Source organism: Rhinolophus ferrumequinum, chromosome 7 (genome assembly GCF_004115265.2).
Source record: "Rhinolophus ferrumequinum isolate MPI-CBG mRhiFer1 chromosome 7, mRhiFer1_v1.p, whole genome shotgun sequence".
NCBI lineage: Eukaryota > Metazoa > Chordata > Mammalia > Chiroptera > Rhinolophidae > Rhinolophus > Rhinolophus ferrumequinum.
This window is the reverse complement of record NC_046290.1, coordinates 95,464,395-95,485,089: the sequence shown is the minus strand read 5'-3', so window position 1 is coordinate 95,485,089 and position 20,695 is coordinate 95,464,395.

Here is a 20,695-nt window from a genome sequence, read left to right as displayed (position 1 = left end):
CAGGTGTACCCATACTGATATCAGATGAAACAGATTTCAGGGTGAAAAAGGTAACAAGAGACAAAGATGGACATTTCATAATGGTAAAGGGGACTATACAACAAGAAGACATAACAGTCATCAATATTTATGCCCCCAATCAGGGAGCACCGAAATATACCAAGCAACTACTAACAAACTAAAGGGAGAATTTGACCAAAACACAATTATACTAGGGGACTTAAAAACATCACTGACAGCTATGGCTAGATCATCCAAACAGAAAATAAATAACGAAATAGCAGCTCTAAATGACACATTAGATGAAATGGACATAACTGACATATGTAGAGCACTTCATCCTAAAACATCAGACTATACATTCTTGTCTAGTGTACATGGAACATTCTCAAGGATAGACCATATATTGGGACATAAAATCAGCCTCAGCAAATTTAAGAAGACTGAAATCATACCAAGCATATTCTCTGATCACAAGGCTTTGAAATTGGATATCAACTGCAAAAAGAAAGCAGGAAAAAACACAAATACATGGAGATTAAACAACATACTTTTAAAGAACGACCAGATCAAAGAAGAAATTAGAGGAGAGATCAAAAGATACATAGAAACAAATGACAATGAAAATGCATCCTACCAAAATTTTGGGGATGCAGTGAAAGCAGTTTTAAGAGGGAGATTTATATCATTACAGGCCTATGTCAAGAAACAAGAAAAATCTCAAATAAATAACATCACGTTACACCTTAAAGACCTAGAAAAAGAAGAACAAATGAAACCCAAGGTCAGCAGAAGAAAGGAAATAACAAAAACCAGTACAAAACTAAATGAAATAGGAACAAAAAGACAATAGGAAAAATTAATGTGACCAAGAGCTGGTTCTTCGAAAAGATTAACAAAATTGACAAACCCTTGGCTAGACTCACTAAGATAAAAAGAGAGAAGACACTGATTAACAAAACCAGAAATGAAAAAGGGGAAGTTATCACGGATGCCACAGAAATACAAAGGATCATCCAAAAATACTATGAAGGATTATATGCCGCCAAATTCAATAACCTAGAAGAAATGGACAATTTTTAGAAACATATAGGCTTCTTAGGCTGAACCATGAAGAATTGGAAAATCTAAACAGACCGATCACCAGTAACGAAATTGAATCACTCATCCAAAACCTTCCCAAAAGCAAAAGTCTGGGACCAAATGGCTTCACTAGTGAATTCTACCAAACCTTCAAAGAGGATCTAATACCAATTGTGCTCAAACTCTTCCAAAAAATTGAAGAAGAAACAGTACTCCCTAACTCATTTTATGAGGCCAACATTACCCTGATACCAAAACCTGGTAAGGACAACACAAAAAAACTACAGACCAATATCTCTGATGAATACAGATGCAAAAATCCTAAACAAAATTCTAGCAAATCGAATACAACAATGCATTAAAAAGATCATTCATCACGACCAAGTGAGGTTCATCCCTGGAGCACAAGGATGGTTCAACATCTGCAAATCCATCAATGTGATACATCACATAAACAAAATAAAGGACAAAAATCATATGATTATATCAATTGATGCAGAAAAAGCATGTGACAAAATACAACATCCATTTATGATTAAAACACTTAATAAAATAAGTATAGAAGGAAAATACCTTAACATAATAAAGGCCATATATGACCAGCCCTCAGCTAATCTCATAATTAATGGTGAAAAACTGAAGCCCTTTGCTCTACGTTCAGGAACACGACAGGGCTGTACCCTATCACCTCTGCTTTTCAACATAGTGTTGGAAGTCCTTGCCAGAGCAATCAGGCAAGAGAAAGAAATAAAAGGCATCCAAATCAGGAATGAAGAAGTTAAATTATCACTCTTTGCAGATGACCTGATGCTATATATAGAAAACCCTAAAGACACTACCAAAAAGCTATTAGAAACAATCAACGAATACAGTAAAGTTGCTGGCTACAAAATCAACATACAAAAGTCCATTGCATTCCTATATACTAACAATGAAATCTCAGAAAAAGAAATACAAAAAACAATTCCGTTTGCAATTGCAGCAAAAAGAATAAAATACCTAGGAATAAACTTAACCAAGGATGTGAAAGACCTATAAGCTGAAAACTACAAGACATTTTTAAAAGAAATTTAAGAAGACAAAAAGAAATGGAAAGACATTCCATGCTCATGGATTGGAAGAATCAACATATTTAAAATGGACATATTACCCAAAGCAATATGTAGATTTAATGCAATCCCCATCAAAATCCCAATGGCATTTTTTAAAGAAGTAGAACAAAAAATCATCAGATTTGTTTGGAACCACAAAAGACTCCAAATAGCCAAAGCAATCTTAAGAAAAAAGAACAATACTGGAGATATCACACTCTCTGACTTTAGCTTGTACTACAGGGCTACAATAATCAAAACAGCATGGTATTGGCAGTAAACAGACACATGAACCAATGGAATAGAATTGAGGACCCAGAAATAAAACCACATAAATATGGACAGATAATTTTTGACAAAGAAGCAAAAAACATACAATGGAGAAAAAGATAACCTCTTCAATGAATGGTGCTGGCAGAATTGGAAAACCACGTGCAAAAGAATGAAACTGGACTGCTATCTGTAACCATGTATGAAAATTAATTCAAAATGGATCAAAGACTTAAGCATAAGACCTGACACAATAAACTGAATACAAGAAAAAATAGGTACTAAACTTATGGACCTTGGGTTCAAAGAGCATTTTATGAATTTGACTCCAAAGGCAAGGGAAGTAAAAGCTAAAATAAATGAATGGGACTATATGAAACTTAAAAGCTTCTGCACAGCAAAAGAAACCATCGACAAAATAAAGAGGCAACCAACTGAGTGGGAGAAGATTTTTGCAAACATTGCCTTCAATAAAGGGCTAATATCCCACGTATACAAGGAACTCATGAAACTCAACAATGAAAAAACAAACAACCCAATTGAAAAATGGGCAGACGACCTGAAGAGACATTTCTCCAAAGAGGACATATAAATGGCAAAGAGACATATGAAAAAATGCTCAACATCACTAATCATCAGAGAAATGCAAATAAAAACCACAATGAGATACCACCTCACCCCAGTCAGAATGGCTATCATCAACAAGACAAATAGTAACAAGTATTGGAGAGGCTGTGGAGAAAAAGGAACCCTCATACACTGTTGGTGGGAATACAGACTGGTGGAGCCGCTATGGAAGGCAGTGTGGAGGTTCCTCAAAAAGTTACGCATAGAATTACCATATGACCCAGCAAACCCTCTCCTGGGTATCTACCCAAAAAATCTGAAAACATTTATCCATAAAGACACGTGTGCTCCAATGTTCATTGCAGCTTTGTTTACAGTGGCCACGACGTGGAAACAACCAAAATGTCCTTCGATAGATGAATGTATGAAGAAGTTGTATATATACACAATGGAATACTATTCGGTGTTAAGAAAAGATGATATAGGAACATTTGTGACAACATGGATGGATCTTGAGAGTATAATGCTAAGTGAAATAAGTCAGACAGGAAAAGCAGAGAACCACATGATTTCACTGATATGTGGTATATAAACCAAAAACAACAAAAGATCAAGACAAACAAATGAGAAACAAAAACTCATAGTCACAGACAATAGTTTAGTGGTTACCAGAGGGTAAGGGGGGTGGCGGGTGGGAGATGAGGGTAAGGGGATCAAATATATGGTGATGGAAGGAGAAGTAACTCTGGGTGGTGAACACACAATGGGATTTATAGATGATGTAATACAGAATTGTACACCTGAAAGCAATGTAATTTTACTGACAATTGTAACCCCAATAAACTTTAAAAGAAAAAAATAAACAAAGCAAACATCCACCAGTACCCCAACAAGGGGTCTTCCTGCACCCCAGTCTCGCTGGCGGCTGGGCGAGACACAGGAAGTATGATCCACATGATCCGCAACCCACAATCTGCTCGCTAACCGCACTTGCCAGCCACAATCCACGGTCCCCTTCTCTGCCAAACAACCACCCCCTTGCCTGTGTAGCCACGGCAGTTACATTAGTGGCTAAGGGCTAACCGGTAACAGCTGATGGCCACCCAGCCATAGGAGATGGACATCTGTTTACAGCTGATGGCCGTCTAATAATGGAGCCAGCACCTTTCCACGTGAGGCCGAGAACCTGCAAATTGCTCTCTGGGGCTGTGTCCCCACAAAGTTATTCGCTCCTTGGTTTCCCAGTAACTTGAGGTGAATAATTCTACCTTTCATGACTGCTGTGAGGGCTACAAATGACTGTACACATTAATGGAAACTTCCTTATTCTTTTGGTGCCAGGAAGAGTGCCCAGCAGCTTTGGTCTGAATGTTTGTGTCCACCTGAAGATGATAGCACTAGGGTGGGGCCTTTGGGAGATGCTTAAGTAATGAGGGTGTCGCCCTCATGAATGGGATTAGTGCCCTTAAAAAAAGAGGTTCCAGAGAAATCTCTAGCCCCTTTCTCCATGAGAAGACATAGTGAGAAGGCATTGGCTGTGAACCAGGAAGAGGGTCTTCACCTGACCATGCTGGTGGCTTGATCTTGGACTTATAGCCTGCAGAACTCTGAGCAATAAATTTCTGTTGTTTATTCCACCCAGTCTATGGTATTTTGACTGAGGCACCACCACCAGCACATGGTAGCTTTTAACAAATGACAGTTTGCTAAAATCCTACCCACTCCTTCCCACCCTCCCTTTCCCATAGTTCCTATTGGATTAAATACTTTAGCAGAGTTGACAGGTTGCAATGTTGACCTGTGGGAGTCTCAGCGGAAAAACACTGTGCTTCTTTTGGATGGGATATAAATCTTACCAATCAATTGGTGCTTTTTCTCGATTTGGTGGCTTGTGTTAGTATTATGCGGAAACATGTAATTTTAAGTCCACACTCTTCTAGTGAGCATGTGCCAATGCTGGGTCTTAGCATTTTCCAAGTAGTGCTCACAACAGTAAGGGTTTTCCTGTTTACTTGAGATGTAGCTACACTCATTTCCATTTTACTAAAGAGGGAACTGAACACAGAGATAATATTCTTAATTGCTGGTATGGGCACAGATGGGATTCATACTGGTTCACCTGAGGCTGCAGCTGTTCCCGCTAACCATCATCTTCTTTCTTTGATGAGTAAAGATACCATGAAGATACCACCTGATGTGTCTTGCAGAAATTAAGGTCAAACAACTGGCTGAGTGGTCAAATAATTTTTTTTAAACAGATTGACATACCAGATGATTCTATTAGAGATAGATAGACATAGTTCTCTTTATTCTAAAGCAAGAATGTCTGAGAAGCTCTGTGTCGTGCACATGCATACACACAAACACACACACACACACCTTAGTTGTCATAGCAGCACAAGTAGCCTTTGTTCATCTGGAAGTCACATGTGCACTATTCATTCATTCCATCGGTCATTAAATCATTCAACAAACAGGTCTTGAGTTCACCCAGTGTACAAAATATAGAGCTGTACATAAGACCTATTCCTTGCCCTTAAGGAGATTATTAACACATAAAGAAATCATTCAATCAGTTTTACAATCTGGTATTTTTCAGCCTAATCAGTGTCTATCTCATCTAGCATTTAACAAATTAAGTCTATTCAGTTCAAACTAACAGGGGTCAGTGAGGTCCCTTAGGACAAGTCACCATTGGAATCACATAATTCTATTCAATGATCACGCTGGAAAATAGTAGTGAAGGTGGAAGGGAAGGCAGAGACCTCAATGTTTACAAAATGTTTACAAATGCTTTTTGAAACCCAGGCAAACTCGCTTTCTGATTGCTATGGGTTTGAACAAGTCTTTGTTCTGACAACAAAAGCAGCCTTGATATCATTATGGGAAGAAAGGCTCAGTGTTTTGAATTCTGTCTTACCACGTGTACATATCTGGCTACCTGCTCAAGCTCCTGTACTCCTGGGAAAATACCACTAACATTTGATAGTGTACTGACAATAAGACTACATTATTATTATTTTTTTTATAAATAAGCATTTTCAAAGCCTCTTCACATTCATAAGTGCATTTGAGTCTCAAAACACGCCCATGGAGATCTTATGTTCTTATTTCATACACAGGCTATTGACACTCAGAGGGATATGCAAATTTCTCCAGGTAGTACTATTTTGGTGGAGCCACAACTAAAACCCAAGTTTTCAGACTCTGACTTGGTCATTTCCCTTGTAATACTCTGTGGGGACAGAGCCAGGAGTGTGGTTTTCAAGCTCTCGCCCTCACATGGAAAGGTGCTTACATGGGTAGTAAATGGCCATCAACTGTGATTGGATGGCCATCAGCTGTGACTAGTTCACCATCAGCTGTAACCGGTGAGCCATTGGCCACTAATATAACTGCCGTGGCTACGCTAGCAGAAAATGGGGGTTAGAAAGAAGACGGTGGCTGAGCTAGCAAGAGCCACTGCCTGTGTCTCCAACCCAGCTTCCAACGAGAATATAGTGCCATGACTCCCCTATCTATGGCTCCGTGAGTGTTCCTTTTTGGCCTCACCATGTCCTGCATTCCTATGTGGGGAGTGGGAGCTGAGACCCCACATGACACCCAGCATGACATACTCTGATACAACTTATGAACTAGACCACTGTTTTCAGTCTTCAGAAACTAAAACCTAGTAGATGAGATTCAGAGTAGCTGCCTGTGGGGACAGACCAGGAGTGCAGTTTCCAAGCTCTCGCCCTCACGTGGAAAGGTGCTGGCTCGGGTAGTAAATGGCCATCACTGTGATTGGATGGCCATCAGCTGTGGCTAGTTGGCCGTCAGCTGTAACCAGTGAGCCATTGGCCACTAATATAACTGCTGTGGCTACGCTAGCAGAAAATGGGGGTTAGCAAGAAGATGGTGGCTGGCAAGCGCGGATTGCAGTTAGCAGGGCAGAGTGTAGTTAGCAAGGGGTTTGTTGGTTGGCAGAGAAGCAAACGGCAGGTTGCAGATCGTGTGGTTCCTGCTTCCTGTGTCTCCAACCCAGTTGCCAGCGAGACTATAGTGGTATGACTCCCCTACCTATGGCTCCGTGGGTGTTCCTTTTTGGCCTCACAATGTCCTGCATTCTTATGTGGGGTGCGGGAGCAGAGACCCCACATGACACCCTGCATGACACTGCCTCTTCCCAGAAAGGGCAAATACATGCTGCCATGCCTCCCTCACCTATGCCCAGGCCAGAGGACACCAGTCAACCTGTCACTCCCATCCACTGAATCTAGAAACAGCCTCAGAAGCCCTCTCAGCACCATGGTCCAGGCAGTGCCATTAACTGGAACTGGGCCACTGAGCTTATTCCTGAGAATGTTCAAGCACAGACCGGATGCCCACTGGTCACTCAAGTTATCAAGGGAGTATGTGCATTAAGTAGAAGGCTCAGGGTATCGGTAGTTCCCAAGCATGGTTGTTTCACAGAATCTTATGGTGGCATTCAGAAAGGAGTTTGTTTATTTATTTTTAATTGAGACTTCTGAGGTCCAGCCAAGATCTGTTGAATCAGAATCTGAGGATGCAACTCAGAAAACTACCATTTGTAAATTGTCTTCAGATGATTTATGATGCAATAGGTCCATGTGCCAGTTGTTGGGAACTGGACCAAATAATGTCTAAGATCACTTCTGAATTTGTAATCTGAAGTTCATGACTCACTACAGCCCAGCACTGGGGATAAGATGCATTGTGACCATGGTACCATAGGACATGGAGTTTCTAAATCATATTGAAAACAATTAGCGAGAACAGGTGAAAGCACCAACTAGCCTGCCATCTGCATATTAGTAGCAAATTAAACTTCCCACATTAGCCGTGTTCTTGGCGGTATTAGTGTTACAAGCCCTAATGTATTGTATTTTATACTTCGGAGAGCTGGAAGAGAGTACTAATTACATGCAAGTTTTCCAAGATTTCAGCTGGGAGTATTTCACATGAAAGTTAATTGTTCTATTGGGGTTTTACCACTGGTTTATCCAATTAATGTGGAGTTTGCCTATATATCATGGTTTTGCTTACAGAAGGGAAACCATATTATTCACTTGGATAAAATGGGGCTTGTTCTAAGGGTATTTTGAAATCTGCCCTGAGCGCTTCTGGAACACATACACAATTTTGTTCACCTGCTGCCTTCTGAGCTGTAATGAGGTTTGTTCTGTAGGAAAAGAGCAGAAGTTGCTGATGAAACACAGTAATAAAAAGAGAGGCCAAGCAGATTTGCTTCCAAGGCTTTCCCCTTACTGTCATTTCTATGAACTTGGGAATAGCCTTAAATCAAGTGCAGCAATAGTACAAACAATCCTTCCAGGGATATTATATATTATACAGTTCATATACAGCTTCTGCTTTCAACTCATCTTCCCTTAGAGGAATCTGTGCAGTAGGTATTACTATACCCATTTTACAGGACTCTGTGTACTCAATATTTATCCATGTTTGTCCTTGTGGATTACACCTATTCTCTTTAGAGAGCTCCGACATTGATACACAGCATTTTAAAAAACAGGTCCTACTTTTCTCAGGGCGATTAGTCGGTGTGGTTGGTACGGTCTTGAGTTTGCGCTGACCAGTCATAGCAATCCCGTCTCTTCTTGGCTGTGGGCAGGGCTGTGCATCGGCGCCAATTCTTTTTTCCTTTGAAAGCTCTTGAGATGCAACATGGTACTGGTATCGAGCAGATTTCAAGGTCATAAATTTACAGGGTCAAGACTCAGCATCCATCCATCCAAGCATAGTCCACCATCTAAATACAGAATCAAGGATGATATTAAGGGCAGTTACCAGAAGGGAAACCAGGGTGACAATGAGGGGTCACCGAGAACTGTAGGCCAAAGAGGGGGACCGAGCATTAAGTGGGGGCTACTATCAGCATCTTGTGGCAAGAATATATGATCATCCCTGGGAGAATCAACCAGTTCTTCTTGTGGAGTTCCTTCTTGCCTGAGGCTTTTATTTTGTAAGTATCACTCAGCACCTGATACCTTCAGGGAGGTCTAGGGGAGGGCATGCAGTGCGAAGGACCCGGAAGGAAGTTGCATTTTTGATGGTATGAGCCCCAAGAGCCTCAGGTTGTGTTTTGGTTAATTCCTCTCAGCTTCATTGCCTATTCTCGATTCATATTCAGCTGTCTACGCCTCATAGCTGTAAAGATCTGTGACTCTGCAGGTTAGGTATCAACATATCAACGGTGCAAGTCAAGGTCCTGAACGGTAAGATGGTAATTAAGCTCTTGTTGTTCAGCCCCAAACCCAGACCGTGCTCTGTTTGCCACTGTGGAGCTGGGGTTGTGCCGCACATTTCTTTGCCAGCTGGCTCCATAGGAGGCTTTGTCAGTAGGGGCTGCTGCAGGGAGATTGGAACCCAGCAGAAGGAGGACTGTGGCTTGCTCGCTCCTCCTTGTTTTCCTGTTGTTCCTATGGATGGCAGGCCTTTCTAGGAATTATCATGCTATGGCAGTAATTCCCTCTTGTGCTTCCAGTGCAGCCTGGAGGAGCCCTGCTGAGAGTTGATACCAATATATCAATACATCAATGCTCCCTTAGAGAGGGAGCGTTCATGCTCGCAAGAGCACAGAGCTGGATGGATACTTGAACTTCTGCGGTACTTCTTCTAGCGCAGTATGTCCACCACCACTCCTAGACCTCAAACACTTCCACATGGGCCACAAACACATCCGGGTACTGAGATCCGTTGGCATATGACACGGGCTCTGGTGCTAGTGGCATAACTGTGATAAAGCCCTCTAAACCTGGTCCTTCCTTTGTTGCTAAGTGGGACCCCATCACTCAGTTATGAAAGCTGTTAATTCCGGGGTTAGTCTTCACTTTTCTCTGTCCCTCTTGTTCCATCAGCAAACCACCAACAAGTAATTCTAACATAAATAAACAAATAAATACGTTCATGCCTGTCCACTAGTAGCCATCTCTACTACCACCATCCTGCTGCAGTCACGTTACTGAAAATGACCTTTCCAGGTTGAGCTGATCACTGTTTCTCTTGGGTCTTCAGGGTTCCTGGGACTCAGCCTCCATACAAACCCCCATTACACTGAATGGCATTGATTTGTTTCTGTTTTTGACTCTGTAGTTGTGCTCCACAGTCCCGTATGATAGCCGGGAGAACATTGCTGTCTGTGCCTCTTTGTGACTTGCTCTACGCTCAAGGCATGAATAATATCATTTTGCTAACTCCTCTGGGTCCTGCCCGATGTCTGGTGCATGGTGAGTGCTGCATCGGTGTCTGAGGGATTCGATGCAGTGAAGCAGAATTTGGCCTGCTCTGATGCCGAGTAACGCAGAGGCCAGAGGTGGGGGGAAGGGGTCTCCTGCAGCACTCTGGGCCTGAGTGAAAGAGAAGCAGGGCCCACTCATCCTCAGATGAGGATGTATAAAAGCTCCTCTTAGGTGTTCAGTCTCATCCAAGTTTGCGTATGAGCCTGTTGGTTAGGGGGGTGACTCTCCAGGAGTGCTAGGAAGGAGCCCCCCAGATTTCTCTTAGCACCAGCCCTCCCTGGAGAGAGCATCTGCTTAACCCTTCGGAGCACTTGAAAGACTCTGGATTACAGAAAAGTTCTCACCCTTCTTGGGCTTCAGTTATATTCCTGAATTCTTTAATGCTGGACTGCAGTTTGCATTGATGATAAATAAATCACACCATCATCCTTAATATCCAGAAATAAAACACGAAAGGGAAAGCCTAGATATCATCTAAGGTTAAGTTTTTTTTTGAAGAGTGTTTCATCCTCATTTCACTAAGAAAGGACCCTGATGGCTGGTGCTACCTCCCTTCTGGAGCCTGGGAGATCAGAGGATCTCAGCGGGGGAGCACAGCACTGAGACTGCTTGCTCTTGCTAGCGATTTTAGAAGTCACTATGGAGAACTTGCTGTTTGCCAACAGGAACTGGCTGTTCATTATCAACCGACTGAAAGCCAACTTCCAGTTTGTGACCGCCAACCAGAGGGACAGACGGACGGACAGACAGAGAGGGTCAGAAAGGAAGGATGCTTTCTCCCTCTTCATAAAGATTTTCTTCCCTTTTTGGCAAGGAATGGGGGGCACGGTGGCCAAGACAGTGCTAGGGACACGTTCTGGTCTCGTGCACTTATCCATAACTTTGGAATAGTTCAAACTGCCGACTCCAGAAAATTGGTTGGAGAGTGCCAACTCTAGATTTAATTTAGGAGCTTCTGTTCTTGCCACAGCCGAGGCAACCTGATGAGGACCCGAGGGCCTGATGCCGATCCCCCGTTACCTTCACAAAACCAGCTCGTTTCAAAGACTTCTATTGCATTCACTTTCCAGTAGATTCAGTGCTTTGAAAGACAGTGGTTTCTCCAGCAGAAATGACAAACTGAGCTCTGCGGCACCGCTGCCCTTGTTCCAGCAATATGCATCTCAGTTTCCTGCAGGTGCAATCCTCGTACGTCAGGCTGATTGTGCAAGGAAGCGCAGAGTTTCAGAAGTAGGGGGTTGTTAATCCAGTCCCTTCACTTTATAAAGGAGGAGAGTGAGTACTTGAAAGGCTAAATCACTTAGCCATGCCACACTGGTTTGGGTAACATTTCCAACAGTTCACTGCTCAATTTTACACCATCAGCAGAAGATCCCTCTCTCTCAGGTGTTAATATGTAGTTAGGTTTAGAAATAAAAGGGAGAAAGTGCTCAAAAATGGTTCTTCTTATTACTGTTATTCTAAATATTGCAGAGTGCCTAGAGTTATCTTCCATTTTAATAACACGTTTCTACGGTGAGACATTTCGAGAATACAGAAAAAGTATAAAGGAGAAATTAAACACCCCCTGGAGTTTTATCATTAAGAAACAAATAGTTAATACATACTTGAATGTCTTTCTTTCTTGTCTAAATCCCTAACATTTTTCGGGGGCAGGGGGGTCCAATATCGTCCTTATCTGATAGATGGGTTAGGTGAGAACTAGAGAGTCAAGGATACACAGAGAGGAAATTGTGGTACAAAGACTAGAAGTGGTCTCCTGGACTGCCGTCCGGTGTTCTTTCTGCCCTACCAGGCTGCACAGAGGCTCATTCAGACTCCCCTAGAGAAGATGGGCTATGGACCTGCCGGGAGGACCTGGAAAGAGAGTGACAATGAGGAGGCCTAGTTACCATCTTGAAGCTGCTGGACCTGCAGGGTAATGGAGCTTGCAAACTGCTATGAAGGTGGGGTGCCCCCTGCTCCCTACCTCCTCTGCATCTGTGCTATGCTAGGCCCTGAGCCAGGCCCCTGGGCTAGAAGGACAGACAAGCCAGATATGGTTCCTACATTTATGGAGTTTAACATTGAACAAGGCAAGTTGTGCAGAGCTCTCACGGAAGTGTGTGTGTGTGTGTGTGTGTGTGTGTGTGTGTGTGTGTGTGTTAGAGAGAGAGAGAGAGATGCCTTATTCTTCTGGCACATTCACTTCCTTCCTCGTGACCTACCTTTTTCCTGTGCACCTGGGAGAACACAGCAGGTACAGGATGTGTTGTGAAGGGAGCCAGGTGGAGTCTTTGTATGTAGTATGCTCTGACCTTTTCCCTGCCATTCCTGGCTACGAGAAACTGGAGCAACGGTGGCAAGTTTAAGCTGAAAGGTTTTTGCGATGATGATCTAGGTCATCCCCTTTGTTTCTCAGGTAAGAAAACCACATCCCACAGATTCACCCCTAAGTGACTTAGCTAGAGAGGTGGCAACAAAGACAGACCTAGAAACTGATGCCTTTTGATTTCTTTACAATACTTTTAATCAGGGGAAGCAAATAAGTTACAACTGTGCCATTAGCAAATGAGGTCAGTGAGCTGTGTCTGAATAATAACAACCAGTGTGTATTGAGGGCATCCAATGTGCCAGGCACTGTTCTCAGTGTCTTCCATTAAATAACTCATTTCCTCACAACGGGACGTGGGTCCACTACCATCCTAATTTTGCAGATGACGTACACGGTGCCCAGAGGGTTAAATCAGCCGCGCGAGTCACTCATGAAAGGTCAGAGGTGGAACTCAGGGGCCTATGCTCAACTATGATCTTGGGCTGCCTTCCTGAAGGTCAGCTCACAGAAACAGAGAGGAGATGTACAACGCTGTTTCTAGAGTGTGCGGATGCCAGTTCCAGAGGGACTTGCTTACTCCCCGTCGTCCCCGTCAGCAGGCCTGGCGGGGAGGCTAGGGGCCAGTTAGCTATATGGGCAGACGTCTCTCACTTCAAGTTTACAGTGATAGCGAGATCAAAACAGCACAAAGTCACACAAACTCCTACAGTATAATAAAAAAAGAGAATTAAAAAAAATGGACAAGAGACTTGACTTGGAACTTTATAAAAGGGGGAATTCAAGTGGCCAATAAACAGATGAGTAAGTACTAACACTTATTAGTAATCAGAGAAATACAAATTAAAAATATGATGTAATTTCACTATATATCCACTGGAATGGCTAAAATGTGAAGACCAAGTTTGGGCAAGGATTTAGAGCAACTGAAAAATCGCGTACATTGCTGGCAGGAATGTAAATTTGTTCAACACTTTGGAAATCTAGTATCATTCTAGTATTTACTAGTATGATATTGAGTATATCACCTTACTACCCACATATGCCATGCCTAGGTATATCCCTAACAGAAATGCATAATATATTCACATGTAACAAAAGGGCCAAAAGTCAGGCAGACAGGTGGGTTGTTTGCTAATAAATCGAGTCCCAGTGGGCAGCTGGAAATAGTGGGGAAGGCCACACATGGATATGTCCTATCAGAGCCAAGTGAGAGGGTGCAAAGTGGAAAGATGAGGGCCTTGAGCGGTGGCTGAGGAAGTCACAGGAGATACCAGGACATGACTGTGAGCCCCAGCTTGCCTTTCTGTGTTGCCTCTGGATAGTGCATGGCACACAGTGGGGGTCCTGGGCGTCTGCAGCGACAGCCAGAGAAGGGAAGGAGGAAATGAAAGCTCTCCCTTTTGGGCTGACCATATGCAAACATTAGGTGGAGAAGGACAGCTAAATGATTCAGTGAAGACCAGGAAAGGGAGGGGCCAGGAAAGGGAAAGGGAAAGACCAGCTTGTCAGAGGGGCCAGACAGGTGCTCATAATTCTTTCCAAATACATGGTAACATAAGGATATTTCCTAAATATGAAATTGAAAGATGCACAATAGAGACAAGTTGAAGCTTTTGAAGAAAAGAAAGAGGATGGAAGCCAATAGCAGATTGGGCAATGGAAACCAGGAAACCTTAAAGGTGTCTTGGTAACACTGCACATGGCCACCGAGCCTTATGAAGGAAGCGACTCTGGTTTCCAGCATTAGGCTTCTGCACTAGAAACCATTTTAAGAAGAGATACTGAAACAAATAAACAAACAGACCAGAACCTCTGTAAGTAATCCTTACATATGGGCAAAAAAGGGGGGTGGTAATTGGAAGCAATATTGTTGAAAATTCGCGTTTCCTGTACTGTCAAACATTGAATTCATACTCCCTGCCTGGCAAAACATAGCAGTGCATTCTGTCCTTGGTTCACCTTCCCCCATAAAACTCTCTGGTGTACCTGGGCACTCAGAGATCCCTGTGGGCTTCAGTCTCTCGCTGTGAATAGAATTACAAGGACACAATTAACTTTTATTCTAAGGTCACAAAACAGCGATAAGATGATTATTATTGCTATGATGGGCTAGACTGTTAATACTTAATCTTAAAAGAAATAATTTTAAGGTGCTCATTGGGCATCTTAAAACACTAGAAAAGGCATGGATTACTAGAATTGTGCTAAAATTTAAGAATTACACAGGAAAGCCTATGGAAGTCTGTTTTGTTCACAACTTTTCATCCAGTGCATCTCAACCAGGAGCTGTCCCACCCCCAGGTGGACATTTGGAAATGTATGTGCATGTGCGTATGTGTAAGTGAGTCACAATGACTGGGGAGCATTAGTGACACTTATTAGATGAGGCCACAGATGCTAAATGTCCTACAAATTCTCAATACAGCCAAGAAAACAAAGACTTGCTTTGTCTAAAATGTCACCCTATTGAGAACACCAGACGCCTTATCTGGATTGCAAGGATAGTACCAGAAAGGAATACAACCCCCATTCATGCTTGCCTGATAAACTCAAGCCTCAAAGGTGATGGACAGATCATCCAGGAGGCAGCATTCCTAGTTCCTTGCAGTTGCTCTACTGAAATCTACTTGAGGGCTGTAACCATACCTTATTTAACGCTGTACAGTCACAGGGCATTGTGGAGTGCCTGGTACACAGCTGGTGCTTCATAAGTATTTGCTGAAGTATTGAATAGATAAGTCACTGAGGCATCTCCAGTTTGTTTGGTCAAAAGGGCCAGTACTGTGGTACGATAACAGCTTGTTAGTTCCGTTGGCTCTGAATCACACAGAGGAGAAATAATTATGGTGAATAAGGCGCACATGGAAGGAAGGGGCTTTGGAGTGTCTCTCTCCTAACCTTGCAATTTTCATATTGTGACAAAATAATGGCTCCCATCTTAGGATGTGAACATCCTAATCCCTGGAACCTGTGAGTATGTTTTTATTTTATATGGCAAAAGGAACTTTGCTGGTATGATGAAATTAAGAATTTTGAGATGAGATTATCCTGGATTATTTGGGAGAGCCAAATGTAATCATAAAAGTCCTTACAAGAAGGAGGCTGGGGGGTCAGAATCAGAGATTGGAAGATGCTGTTCTGCTGGCTATGAAGATGGAGGAAGAAGGGGCCATAAGCTAAGGAATACAGGCAGCCTCAAGAAGCTGGAAAAGGGAAGGAAATGAATTCTCTCCTAGAGCCTCCAGAAGAAACACAGCCCTACCCATCCATTTAGACTTCTGAACTCTAGAATTGTAAGGTAATAAATTTTCATTGTTTTAAGCCAGTGCATTTGTGATCATTTGCTACAGCAGCAATAGGGCACTAATACACACGTGAAGAAACATGAGTTCAAGAATAGTTGGGTGTTTCAAGGTCATGCAATGGGTTAATACCAGCATCAACAAAAACATCAGGTCTGCTGATCATCACCACGGTGCTGTTTTGAGTGTCATTGATAAAGAGTGCCTGGGCGATCTGCTCCGGGATGAGCTGAGAGCTCCCAACCATCGTATGCTACTCTTCGTGATGATCATGCCTATAAGACATCGCTTCTCAGAATTCTACCCTCCTGTCAGACATTCTCATGCCAACCTGGTGAGGGGACAGGGGTCACAGTCAGCGAGGGTGCTACCCAGGTGTGCAGGCTATTTAAGCGGAGGTCTGGGTGGAAATCCTTGCTTGTATTATTTTGAGTCTGGCTTTATTGAGGAATTCCATCGTCTTCTGCCTGAGCTAAGGAATTCCCGTTCAATGTCTTCTCTCTACCTGAAGTTCTCTGTTTTCCCTGGGAGTGGTAGCTGTGAGCAGCACAGCCCTGAGAACTTGGCATTCAGGGGCAGCAGAAAGACAAAGCCCATGGGACAATTTGGCTCACACCTGCAGCTGTCACATCATATCCTGGCATTTCAGGAAAAGGAGTTTGAAGGGCATTACAGCCCCTACCTCTGCCTGTGCCCTGTGTACCATTACACAAGATGTAGGGGGTATTCCTGGTAGAATTTGACTTTTAGAAACATTTTATAGTTAGTGAGCTTAGCCTGGGGGTGCAGATTTTCAAATGATGATAGTGGAAAGTATTCTTACTATTCCTAACCTGTAACTTACCTGTTTCCCCATCTCTGTGTATCAGGAATTTTATTGGACTGATCCTATAGAGACCAGAACCTACAATGGCTTAATAACAATGTATGTGTGTGTGTGTGTATGTGTGTGTGTGTGTGTGTGTGCCCTCAAGAAATAGAAGTGAGGAGGTAGATAGTCGTGCGCTTACTGGCAGCTCACCTAATCCTCAAGAATCTGGTTCCTTCTATTTTTCTTTCTTACCATCCTTAGTGTCTGGGTTCCATCTTCAAGCTCATCTCATGATCCAAGATGGCAATTAGAGTTCCAACCACCCCATTCACAGACTAGGCTGAGGCAGGAATAAAAGCAGATGGGCAAAAATGTTGCCCCAGCTCTCTGTCTCTATTTAGGGAATACTCCTGGAAGTCACGCCCCGTGATTTCCACATACTCCTATTGATCGGGACCTAGTCAGCTAGCTGAACTCTCCCTGTGGCTACACATGTCTCCCTCGTTCCACTCCGAGTCCTGAAGGTTAAAAGAGCCACCCCTTACCAGGCTGGGGCTCCAGTGAAGAGTGGAGTGAGATACTACTGGTGCTGTGAATAGGCTCTGACAACCTCAAAGCACGACTGAGCCCTAGAAAACAGCGAGGGTTAAAGAAATTCTCCTCCCTTTGTGTTCTGGAAGACATCCGCCTGCAAAGAATCACCCTTAGAAAAGACCCACAGGTTCCCTCCTTGCTTACCAATGGCAAAGCCAGACACAGACCCTCTAAATTCCCATGCTTTGCCCCATAAATGATTAGCTAAACTGTATTTATCCACACTGATCAATTGGAACAAAATGAGTGTTACCCAAATTTGGTTAAACTTCTCTACTTCCTCCGGGCCCTCCCCTTTGCCCCCCCCCCCCCCCCCCCCAGTCAGAGCCAGCAGACGGCCTCTCCTGAGATCAGGCTGGCCTCCAGGTAAAACATTTCCTGATTTACTATGTAGTCACGCCACCTTTACATCTCTCACTCCCACACATCTGGTTCTTTCTAGCCTTATGTATCCCTCTCTATAACAGAAAGCCCCTTTTTGCCTAACTCTGAGCTGCTTGCAGACTTTAGGGTCAGAGTGTTCCCCTATTGCAATAGTTCCACCCCCAACCCTTTTGCAATAATCCTTTCGAATATAAGTCTGTCCTTACCACGTCAAGATTTACTTTTTTATCTGGCAGTCCCTAAATATCGGGGATTTGAACAGGCATCCAAAGACATTTGTGAATGAAAAGGCTGAGGGCCAATTTGTCTTCACATTGCCAGGGAAAGCTGAATTCCAGGTCTTCTAGTGCTCTCCTGGAAGCACTTCTGTTCCTAAAGGACCCATGGAAGTCTGGGGGGAGTTGGCATAGGGACCCCAAATGGCCCCTATAGTTATAAATTGCTATCATTGTAGAGCTGAAAGTTCCACAGAGCTGCTGTGGCTGCAGGTACAAAAGGATTTGTTGTCAAACGATTGGGGGACCCTGGGTAAGCAAGGTTAAGCAGGTTTCTTCCCTGCAGGATTTTTCACAGGTACTTTGTGAAACTCTCAAGAATAGGACATCGTATACACAGCTTCCCCAAATTATTTGACCACGGGATGCTCTCCTGGAAGCACTTCTGTTCCTAAAGGACCCATGGAAGTGTGGGGGGAGTTGGCATAGGGACCCCAAATGGCCCCTATAGTTATAAATAGCTATCATTGTAGAGCTGAAAGTTCCACAGAGCTGCTGTGGCTGCAGGTACAAAAGGATTTGTTGTCAAATGATTGGGGGACCCTGGGTAAGCAAGGTTAAGCAGGTTTCTTCCCTGCAGGATTTTTCACAGGCACTTTGTGAAACTCTCAAGAATAGGACATCGTATACACAGCTTCCCCAAATTATTTGACCACGGGATGCTTTTATTTGCCCAGCATCTAGGAATGTCACGTGGAGCAGTTTGGGAAATGCTGTTTTAAAGGCTTTCATATCTTCTCCTGCAGTTGTAGAGTGCGCCGTTTAGAAGATAAGCTTTGCCTTTGAGCTACTAACAGGGAGAGGGGTTGGCCGCTTCAGAGCCAGTGGCAACTGCTGCAGGTGGCGTCACATATATCTGAGTATCAGCGTTCTCTCTCTTTAAGTAGGAGGTGTCCTCTGTAGCCTTTATCCTGGGAGACACAGAGTAAATGGGTAGATTTCCCAACAGGAAGCTGTGTTTAAGACACACGATTTACGGCAGCTTTTGCTGTGACCTTGGCTTTCCCGTTTGCAAGTCAGGTCACCAGGGTATCTGACTAATGCACAGTTGTGAATTTTTCATGGCAAGGCATGTATTTGTGCTATTGGCCTCCTGGGCAAGGAAAAAAGCATGGCATGTCAGAAGCAACATAAATTGTTAGGAAAAATCTTTATCCCCCCCAGACGTCCTCTCAAATCTCATTACTTGTGTCCCACTCAACCGTTCATTCATTCACAAACATTTATTGAACAGCTTCCATTTCTAAGTACTGTGGGGGATACAAAGGTGTATAAACCGAGAAGGGGACGTAAGTGTTCGCTAAGGCAGCAGGTGTGAAGCTGCAGAGGGGCAGAAAGGGCTTGGAGTGCGGGTCCCTCTTCCAAGTGAGTCTTCAGGAATCTTGAGAGCTTGCAACAAACATCCTTACCTTATAAAAATAAGTCTTTTCACTCATGTAAGAGTCCCCTCTGGAACACCCTGAGGGATCAAATGCCACGTGTCTTGTTGGGTTCAAATTCTAGCTTTGTCAACTTAAATGACTCTCTTAAAGCTTCAGGCTTATTTGCCTTTTCTCTAACAGGAGGGGATTAAACAGATAATTCTTAAACTTTCTTCAGCTCAAAAAAATATAATTTAGCGATATAGATACACACACATGTGTACATACTTGAGCTAGAATATTCATATAATACATATGCGTACACACATGGTGGAAAGTTCACGAACTTATTTGTCTGATCTGCATGGTTAGGTTAGACTTGGGGTCATTGCAGGACAGGCCTTTCCATGGACTTTAAAAGGAGCCCAAGTATTGGATTTGGAGAGCTGGGAATGGTGGCATGGTTCCATTCAAGGTGAAGTGCAGAGTCAAAGGCACCGGGGCAGGGAGGAGTACGGGGCAGGACAGGGCAGGGCATCTGGTGCTTACAGCCGGCCATGGGTACGGGGTTACAGCCGAGCACCCCGTTGAGACAGGGGTGCTGGAGAACATTGATGTCACGGCAGTGGAGCCGTCTCCCCCTGCTCACTGTCCCCACCCTCAGACTATTTGCCCAGAGGGCCTCTCTGCCTGCTTTGCTCTTCCCTGTCCCTTGGTGTGCACGTCCTCCCCGGCCCCGCCTGCCTGCACACCCTGTATCTCAGCGTAAGTTTATTTCTTCCAGAGTGCTTATCACTATTTACGGTAACCTATTCACCACTTTGTCGACCAGTTATTTCTCATCTGTGCCCTTGGGAATAGATGCCCCATGAGGCAGGGGCAGTGCCTACCTGGTTTCCTTTAGGGTTCCCAGTGCCCAGCACAGGGCTGGCATAGGCTCAATAGGCATTGAATGAATGAATAAATTAAGGTGCTGAAATTCATGCTGTTGTAAAACACAGGGATACCCAGATGGTATATTTCTCCAGTGTATGAAGCCCATATTACATTGTTCAATTTAATTGTCTTCCCAGTGCCCAACATGTAGACATGGACAGAGACTAAACAGACAAACAGAGATTTTTTTTAAATTAAAGTTTATTGATGTGTTATATTGATGATGTATTATAGAATTGTACACCTGAAACCTATGTAACTTTACAAAGATTTTTTTAATGAAGTAAAGACATTTGGGCACCCTTGCTTTGTGAGTTTTGGGGAAGAGGTCCCTTCCTTTGAGACCCAGGAGGTCGGTGGTGTAACCCTGCACAAACAGTGAGCACAGTAGGATGTACCAGAGCCGAGACTTCATCCTCAGTGTCCCTGCCTCTCCCCACTGCCA